Source organism: Ranitomeya imitator, chromosome 1 (genome assembly GCF_032444005.1).
Source record: "Ranitomeya imitator isolate aRanImi1 chromosome 1, aRanImi1.pri, whole genome shotgun sequence".
In the NCBI taxonomy this organism is placed as follows: domain Eukaryota; kingdom Metazoa; phylum Chordata; class Amphibia; order Anura; family Dendrobatidae; genus Ranitomeya; species Ranitomeya imitator.
Genome location: NC_091282.1, coordinates 1,225,476,983 through 1,225,487,326, shown reverse-complemented (window position 1 = coordinate 1,225,487,326; position 10,344 = coordinate 1,225,476,983).

Genomic DNA, 10,344 nt, shown 5'->3' with positions numbered 1-10,344 from the left:
AGGAGTGGTACTGTGCAGTATATATATATACAGGAGGAGTGGTACTGTGCAGTGTATATATACAGGAGGAGTGGTACTGTGCAGTGTATATATACAGGAGGAGTGGTACTGTGCAGTATATATATATATACAGGAGGAGTGGTACTGTGCAGTGTATATATACAGGACAGGAGGAGTGGTACTGTGCAGTGTATATATACAGGAGGAGTGGCACTGTGCAGTGTATATATACAGGAGGAATAGTACTGTGCAGTATATATACAGGACAGGAGGAGTGGTACTGTGCAGTATATATATATATACAGGAGGAGTGGTACTGTGCAGTATATATATATACAGGAGGAGTGGTACTGTGCAGTATATATATATACAGGAGGAGTGGTACTGTGCAGTATATATATATACAGGAGGAGTGGTACTGTGCAGTGTATATATACAGGAGGAGTGGTACTGTGCAGTATATATATATACAGGAGGAGTGGTACTGTGCAGTGTCAGATTCGCTGGTCTGGTTGTTTCCTTGCGAGGTGTGTAATCTCGTCAGTACATGATAATCCGCTGATTCTGTGACCTTCATCTAGGACACGTGTGAAATTGAATATGGCCGCAGCTTGTATTTGCTGACTGAACATCGCAGCCCCCTCCCATCCTCTGATTACAGCAGATCTTTGGGATATAGGGTAATTCATTAAAATTAATTGCGGCATAATATGTAATTTTTTTAAACAATTTATATCTTTGGTCTTGTCAGGCTCTTAGCAGCATTAATGGACCAAATGACATAAAGACCTTGATTTCTATTGGGACCTACAGTGTATAATATCCAGCCTCATTGCCTCAGGTAATAATGGATGGCCCCATTGCTCCTGATATACAGTACAGACCAAAAGTTTGGACACACCTTCTCATTTAAAGATTTTTCTGTATTTTCATGACTATGAAAATTGTACATTCACACTGAAGGCATCAAAACTATGAATTAACACATGTGTAATTATATACTTAACAAAAAAGTGTGAAGCAACTGAAAATATGTCTTATATTCTAGGTTCTTCAAAGTAGCCACCTTTTGCTTTGATGACTGCTTTGCACACTCTTGGCATTCTCTTGATGAGCTCCAAGAGGTAGTCACCGGGAATGGTCTTCCAACAATCTTGAAGGAGTTCCCAGAGATGCTTAGCACTTGTTGGCCCCTTGCCTTCACTCTGTGGTCCACCTCACCCCAAACCATCTCGATTGGGTTCAGGTCTGGTGACTGTGGAGGCCAGGACATCTGGCGTAGCCCCCATCACTCTCCTTCTTGGTCACATAGCCCTTACACAGCCTGGAGGTGTGTTTGGGGTCATTGTCCTGTTGAAAAATAAATGATGGTCCAACTAAACGCAAACCGGATGGAATAGCATGTCGCTGCAAGATGCTGTGGTAGCCATGCTGGTTCAGTATGCCTTCAATTATTAATAAATCCCCAACAGTCACCAGCTAAGCCCCCCCACACCATCACACCTCCTCCATGCTTCACGGTGGGATCCAGGCATGTAGAGTCCATCCGTTCACCTTTTCTGCGTCGCACAAAGACAGGATGGTTGGAAGCAAAGATCTCAAATTTGGACTCACCAGACCAAAGCACAGATTTCCACTGGTCTAATGTCCATTCCTTGTATTCTTTAGCCCAAACGAGTCTCTTCTGCTTGTTGCCTGTCCTTAGCAGTGGTTTCCTAGCTGCTATTTTACCATGAAGGCCTGCTGCACAAAGTCTCCTCTTAACAGTTGTTGTAGAGATGTGTCTGCTGCTAGAACTCTGTGTGGCATTTACCTGGTCTCTAATCTGAGCTGCTATTAACCTGCAATTTCTGAGGTTGGTGACTCGGATAAACTTATCCTCAGAAGCAGAGGTGACTCTTGGTCTTCCTTTCCTGGGGCGGTCTTCATGTGAACCAGTTTCTTTGTAGCACTTGATGGTTTTTGCCACTGCACTTGGGGACACTTTCAAAGTTTTCCCAATTTTTCGGACTGACTGACCTTCATTTCTTAAAGTAATGATGGCCACTCATTTTTCTTTACTTACCTGCTTTTTTCTTGCCACAATACAAATTCTAACAGTCTATTCAGTAGGACTATCAGCTGTGTATCTACCAGACTTCTGCACAACACAAGTGATGGTCCCAAACCCATTTATAAGGCAAGAAATCCCACTTATTAAACCTGACAGGGCACACCTGTGAAGTGAAAACCATTCCCGGTGACTACCTCTTGAAGCTCATTAAGAGAATGCCAAGAGTGTGCAAAGCAGTCTGTAACGGGGTCTACCAAGCTGGGGTACCTCTTTCAGTACCACCCCGTGTTTCAGGAGGTCCTCTCTGCTTTAGCTGGAGTCTGAATGAAGGATGCTGGCTGGAATTGATTGGTTACATGGGCGCATATTAAAGGTCACTGCTTCTCCACGTATTTCCAGTCTGACAACACTTTACTCACAGGACACAGAATATATCACACAGATACAGAGGGCAGGCCAATAGAAAAGCGGCAGGCCAGACATACATTACAATAGCCGCAGGTGGCCGGAGCCTGCCGATATTTACTATGGGAATTAAAAAGATGGGGGAAGGACAAAAGGGGAATATTGTGTCCGCTCTGCCCAGGGGCGCAGCCTGTGGGCTGATGCATTAGGGACATGCATCTCACATGGAACCTATTACTGTATACATACATATAACTGCATGACATATTCTGGGTGCTGAGTGGTTCTGTAACACGTAACACGGCTCCCTTTTTCAGCGACGCGATCGGCATACACAGTCTGATCCTTAACGGATCAGTTTGGAGATGACCAAAGTTTATAGTGTTGGTACCAGTTCCGATTGTTGACTTAGTCCACCGGAGTTACGTGTTACCGTTTTATTTGCCGGGTCTGCAGTGGATGGTGAAGTCCAGAGGTTGTAGGGCTAAATTCCACCGCAGCAATCTGGCGTTGTCTCCGCAGACCCGATTAAGCCAGACTAGGGGATTATGGTCCGTTAGGAGGGAAAACTGTCATCCATACAAATATGGTTGCAACTTTTTGAGTGCCCATACTACCGTCAGGCACTCCTTCTCGATGGCCACATAGCTTACTTCACGGGGCAGTAGTTTCCGACTCAGGTAAGCTACCTGGTGTTCTTGGCCGTCCGGCCCGACTTGGCTCAGTACTGCCCCCAATCCAAACATAGAAGCGTCTGTGTGAACAAGGAAACGTTTGGTTAGATTGGGTGCGGCCAATACAGGGGTATTGGTGAGGGCATTCTTTAGTTGGCGGAAGGCTTCCTCACACTCTGGGGTCCAGGTTACCTGGCGGGGTTGGTTCTTACGGGTCAGATCAGTGAGGGGCTTGGCTACGCTGCTATAATTGGGAACACATTTCCTGTAATACCCCGCTGTCCCTAGAAACGCCATGACCTGGGTTTTAGTGTGTGGGGTGGGCCATTTGGCTATGGCTTCAATCTTGGCTGGTTCTGGTCGCTGTGTCCCACTTCCCACCCAATGCCCTAAATACTGAACCTCTGCTTTGCCCACGTGACACTTGTTTGGGTTCAGGGTGATTCCGGCCTTGTGGATCCTGTCTAATACTGTCTCTAGGTGATTTAGATGCTCTTCCCATGTCGCACTGTAGATGGCGATGTCATCCAGGTAGGCACACGCATAGTCCTGGAGACCATCCAGAAGCCGGTCAGCCAGCCTCTGGAAGGTCGCCGGGGCAGTCTTCATCCCGAATGGCATAACTCGAAACTGGAATAAGCCGAACGAGGTGACAAATGCCGACTTGGGAATAGCATCAGGACTAAGGGGAATCTGCCAGTAGCCTTTGCATAGATCGATGGTGGTCAAATACTTTGCCCCCGCCAGCTGGTCTAACAACTCATCCACACACAGCATGGTATACGCATCCGTCACTGTTTTCTCATTGAGCTTTCGATAGTCTACACAAAACCGTGTGTAGTCCCATCCTTCTTGGGCACTAACACTACGGGGGATGCCCAGGGACTATCTGACTCTTCAATGACCCCTAAACGCAACATCTCCTGTATCTCTTGTCACATCCCCTCTCGTACAGACTCAGGGACGCGGAAGGGGTTTTGTCGCAGGGGGGTCTGCTCCTGGGTCTCAACCTTGTGTTGTGCCAGGCGAGTGTACCCTGGTCTCCCCGAAAACATCCTCTGTTGCTGCCTCAACAACTCCTCCGCCTGCTGTCTCTCCCGTGGGCCTAGGTCTTCACCCAAGTGTACCTGGTCTCATGTTTTAGACTGAGTCCTTTCCCCTAAGACATCCGGTAAGGGAAGTCCGGCTAAATCCTCTGCTTCAGGTGCACAGATGGCCGCTACCTCTTCAGGGCGCTCCCAGTAGGGCTTCAGCATATTCACGTGGAACATGCGGATAACCCTGGGGTCGTCACAATCGGCGACATTATAGGTTGTGTCTGCTATTTTCCCCACTACCTGGTAGGGCCCCTGCCATGCAGCTTGGAACTTGTTCTGCCTGGTGGGCTCTAACACCAGGACCTTCTGTCCTTTTTTCAAGGTGCGCTCTCTGGCCCTCCGATCGTACCATACGCGCTGGCGCAGCTGGGTCACCTGTATGTTCTCACGTACAGCCTGGGTCAGCTCCTGTAGGCGGTCCCGGAATTCCACCACATAGGGTACAATAGGTACCCCTTCTATGAGGCCCTCCGCTTCCCAGCCCTCCCCTTCCTAGCACTAAGTCTAGGGGACCCTTACCCGTCTCCCGTATACCAGCTCAAATGGGGAGAACCCCATGGATTCTTGGGGCACCTCACGATAGGCAAACAGGAGGTGTGGCAAGAATTTCTCCCAGTCCCTGTAGGTCCTGGTAAAAGTCCCAATGAGTTGTTTTAACGTCCCGTTAAAGCGTTCGCACAACCCATTGGTTTGCGGGTGGTACGGGGCGCTTCTAATGGACTTTACGCCGCACAGCTTCCACAGTTGGTTGGTCACCTCTGCTGTAAACTGGGTACCCTGGTCGGAGATAATCTCCCGGGGAAATCCAACCCGTGAGAAAACCTGGAGCAGGGCGACCGCCACCGTCTCTGCCAGAATGTTAGGTAACACAACTGCCTCTGGATACCGTGTGGCATAATCTACCACTGTCAATATACACCTTTTCCCTGAGGGACTAGGTTTGGCTAATGGCTCTATCAGATTGACCGCTACTCAGCTAAATGGTTCCTCCACAATGGGGAGGGGGCTGTTATGATCTGGTGGCCTAGGAGCAGCATGAGACGTACTCTGGAGAAGGTGGTACCTGTACTGACCGCAAACCCTGAACTTAGCAGCGCAACTAGAAGTAGCCGTGGGGGGTACCTAACACTCCCTAGACCCCTCGACACAGCCTAAGAACTAACTTCCCCTAAAGACAGAAACGGGAAAACTATCTTGCCTCAGAGAAAATCCCCAAAGGATAGACAGCCCCTCACAAATATTGACTGTGAGAGGAGAGGGAAATAACATACGCAGACATGAAATCAGGATTTAGCATAGGAGGCCATACTAGCTAAAAAGGAAGAATAGGACAGAGTACTATGCGGTCAGTATTAAAACACTAGAAAATATCCACCACAGAAAATACAAATCACCACATCTGACTACAGACATGGAGGGTATATCTGCATCTCCAGAGACACAGCTTGGCTGCAAAAAATCCTTCACAGACAAAGCTGGACAAGACAAAACATGAAAATGCACAGAACTATAAGGTCCACAGCAGGTGGACAGCAAAAACAAAGCCAGAACTTATCTTTGCTGAAATGAACAGCAGAACAGGAGAGACCAGGTATGGATGTGAATCCTCCAAAAACAATGGACAACTGGCACTGACTAAAGGATAAAGCAGGACTAAATAGCCCAGCCCAAATTGCAAAAAATAGATACACCTGATAAATGCTGCGATCCAACTACCGCAGCACTACCACTCATAACCACCGGAGGGAGCCCAACAGCAGAATTCACAACAGGGGGCGCAATTTGGCCTTGCATCGATCTCCCCTCTTGCCAATGCGCTGGCAACGGTCACAGGTCTGGCAGTACTGACGAACATCATAGGTTACCCCCGACCAAAAGAAGTTTTGTGTTAGACGATGCCTGGTGCGACTGACGCCGAAGTGCCCGGCCAAGGGTATGTCATGAGAGATTCGCAGTAACTCCTGCCTATACTTCTTGGGAACTACCTGCTGTCGTTTTATAGTGGGGCTCGTCCCTGTGTGGTACTGCTCTGTGATACGGTAGAGGAGTCCCTGCTTCCATACAAACTGTTCCCTTTCCAGTACCCCTCTCCCCTCCCGTGCCTTCCCACGATATCCCTCCAATGAAGGATCCTCAAGTAACTCCCTGTTAAATTCATTTGGGGTGGCCCAAGAAATGTGTCTGGCTATGGGAATACGTGTAGGGCTGGGATGTCTTACCTGGGCCTCCTCTGAGTGTGATTCCGCCTCCGCAGCTCGAGCTTGTCTCCGGGTGGTCACAGGATATGTCTCAGCCAGAGGGGCAACCGAGAAGGCAGACAACATGGGCCTCAAGTCATTTCCCAGCAAGACGTCTGCAGGCAAATCCCCGACTCCCCAGTTCAGGTGAATCCTGGCAGTGGGCAGTCGATGTATAGCTCCCCCTGCTATACGGACTGCCACTGTCCGGTCCATCTTCTCTTGGTCCCGACAAGATGAGGCTTTACAAGGGTCAAAGTTGCCCTGGAATCTCTTTGTCCCTGCATACGTTTCCCATTAACCCACACGACCTGTCGAATCTGTTGTTGATTATCTGCCTGGGCTGCCTGCACGGGGTCTACTTCATGCAGCACTTCCTCCATCTCTTCCCCCCCTTGGTTAGTCGTAGCCCCCAATGCCGGGTCAGCTTTGCCTTGGTAGCAGTGTACAGCAGCCCGGCTGAAGGTAGCTGTTCCCGCCTTTGGCCACTGGGTATGCTGAGTCTGGTTGGGACATTGTCTTTGCAGGTAGCCCAGCTGACGGCAGGTGTTGCATCGCGCTCCAGGGGAACTGTGATAGGCCGGGTTTCTAGCTGGTCCCCCTACAATCTTCGGTGGTTTGGGGCCCTCCAGGTCCATGGGCGGACCCCTAGTGACCATCCTTGATCCGGACAACTGAGGCCTCCTGGCATCATGATTTTCATCGGCCAGATGAGCGGCTTCCTCAAGAGTCGTTGGCCGCCTGTCCCGAAGCCATTCCTGTCTCGGGGGTTAGTCCATTAAAGAATCGTTCTAACAAGAAGAGCTGGAGGACGTCCTCCTTAGTGGTTGCTTGGCTCCCTTGTACCCACTGTAGCAGTGACCGCCGTAATTTACAGGCCCATTCAGCGCGGGTATCGGTTACGTGTTTTATAAGTCTGCGGAACTTTTGGCGGTATGCCTCTGGTTTCAGCGCATACCGGGCCAAGATCACTTCTTTGATCCGCTCATAGTCCATACAGTCCTCATCAGGTACCATGCGATAGGCGTCCGCTGCCCGGCCTGTCAGCTTGCATGCCAGAATCTGAACCCGTTCCTCCGGCTTCACTTGATGAAGGGCACACTGCCGCTCAAAGTCCTGCAGAAAGCCATCAATGTCTTCCTCTGCCTCCCCCAACTGTCGGAAGACATTATACTCAACCTTTTTGTGGCTTACTGTTAAAGGTACCTGGTCGAAGGCCAGAGCTACCCCTGCTCGCTGATTCTCCTCTCTGTGCTCTGCCATCTCCATCTTGGCCAGCTCCACTTTGGTCCGCTCTGCCATCTCCATCTTGGCTAGCTCTATCCTGGTCCTCTCGGCCATCTTTTCCTTCAGATCAGTACGCACATCAGCCATCACCTCTCGCATGATCTCTACTGCAGGGTTTGGGCCATAGAACGCCAGTCTGTTCTTTACCTCCCTCTGGAATTCAGTCTCCTCCACGTTCACATTGGGGGCCGCTGCACTGTCGTGCTCCATGATGGCTGCTATCAAATACGCTTTTGTTTTGTTGTTGGCGATCAACCCTCGTGCTTCCACCAGATCTTTTAATGTAGTCCTCTTTAACTTCTGGTAGTTATTTTCCATTCATTCCTTTCCTCATGTAGAAGGGTATCATATCCCACTGTCTGCCACCAGTGTAACGGGGTCTGCCAAGCTGGGGTACATCTTTCAGTACCACCCCGTGTTTCAGGAGGTCCACTCTGCTTTGGCTGGAGGACGCTGGCTGGAATTGCTTGGTTACATGGGCGCATATAAAAGATCACTGCTTCTCCACGTATTTCCAGTCTGACAACACTTTACTCACAGGACACAGAATATATCACACAGATACAGAGGGCAGGCCAATAGAAAAGCGGCAGGCCAGACATACATTACAATAGCCACAGGTGGCCGGAGCCTGCCGATATTTACTATGGGAATTACAAAGGTGGGGGGAGGACAAAAGGGGCATATCGTTTCCCCTCTGCCCAGGGGCGCAGCCTGTGGGCTGATGCATTAGGGACATGCATCTCACATGGAACCTATTACTGTATACATACATATAACTGCACAACATATTCTGGGTGCTGAGTGGTTCCGTAACACGTAACACAGTCATCAAAGCAAAAGGTGGCTACTTTGAAGAACCTAGAATATAAGACATAATTTCAGTTGTTTCACACTTTTTTGTTAAGTATATAATTCCACATGTGTTAATTCATAGTTTTGATGCCTTCAGTGTGAATGTCCAATTTTCATAGTCATGAAAATACAGAAAAATCTTTAAATGAGAAGGTGTGTCCAAACTTTTGGTCTGTACTGTATAACATCCAGCCTCTTTGCCCCTCTGTGAATACCATCTGTCCCCTCGCCTCTGGTGAATAACATCCGGCCCCTCATTCCCTGGTGTATAACAGCCGGCCCCTCACCCCCTGGTATATAACATTCAGGCCCTCACCCCCCTGGTGTATAACATCTGGCCACTCACCCCCTGGTGTATAACATTCAGCCCCTCACCCCCCTGGTGTATAACATCTGGCCCCTCATCCCTTGGTGTATAACATCCGGCCCCTCACCCCCTGGTATATAACATCCGGCCCCTCATCCCCTGGTGTATAACATCTGGCCCCTCTGTCACGATATTGTATGAAATATAATATGATTTTGTAGCTTGGCCTGTCAGACCCATGCTGCGACCTAAAAACCCCCCTTCTTTGTGTGTTTCTGAATGTGTGTGTAGAAGAGATTTTATTGCTTCCAGCTCTGGGAGCAAAGGAATTTTTACGATCAGTATAGCTGCATAGACAAAGGTACCAGCTGAAACTGGTCTGATCTCTCTTTTAAAACATGAGGCTCTTTGTCCTAATCTTGTAAGATTCTGGGCCAACGATTTGGGCTAGGAAAATAATAAGTACATATTGCTAAAGTCCATCGGCGGATCTATCAACCACTGTAAGCGCTAGCCTCTAATTCCAACAGGTAAAAAAGTACAGATTTCTCTGGGACTGCTGTTGTGAATTCTGTTGTCGAACTCCCTCCTGTGGTCGTGAATGGTACTGTCTATGGGCTCCCTCTGGTGGCTATGAGTGAAGCTGCTGCTTCTGAGATTCCTTACAAAGGTGACGTGGTTTATCCTTTGGTTGGCTGCTCTATTTAACTCCTCTCAGATCGTTACTCCATGCCAGCTGTCAATGTTTTTGCATTCGTTCAGTTCGCTCCTGGATCTCTCTGGTGACCTGCCTTCTCCTGCAGAAGCTAAGTTCCTTATAGTCTTATTTTGTTCTCTGTTTTCTTGTCCAGCTGGTTTTCATGATTTTGTCTTGCTAGCTGGAAGCTCTGGGATGCAGGGTGGCCCCTCCGCACCGTGAGTCGGTGCGGAGGTCTTTTTTGCACACTCTGCGTGGTCTTTTGTAGGTTTTTGTGCTGATCGCAAAGTTACCTTTCCTATCCTCTGTCTATTTAGTAAGTCTGGCCTCCCTTTGCTGAAACCTGTTTCATTTCTGCGTTTGTGACTTTCATCTTTACTCACAGTCAATATATGTGGGGGCTTCCTTTACCTTTGGGGAATTTCTCTGAGGCAAGGTAGGCTTTATTTTCTATCTCTAGGGCTAGATAGTTCTCAGGCTGTGACGAGGCGCCTAGGTCTGGTCAGGAGCGCTCCACGGCTATTTCTAGTGTGTGTGATAGGATTAAGGCTTGCGGTCAGCAGAGCTCCCACATCCCAGAGTTCGTCCTGTATGAGGTTTAATTATCAGGTCATTCCGGGTGCTCCTAACCACCAGGTCATAACAGTACAGCTGGCCCAAAGTATTAATGCATCTCAATAGAGGGATAAGAGAACTTCTGAGACCATTTTTTTTCTTTGCACTGTGTTTTGT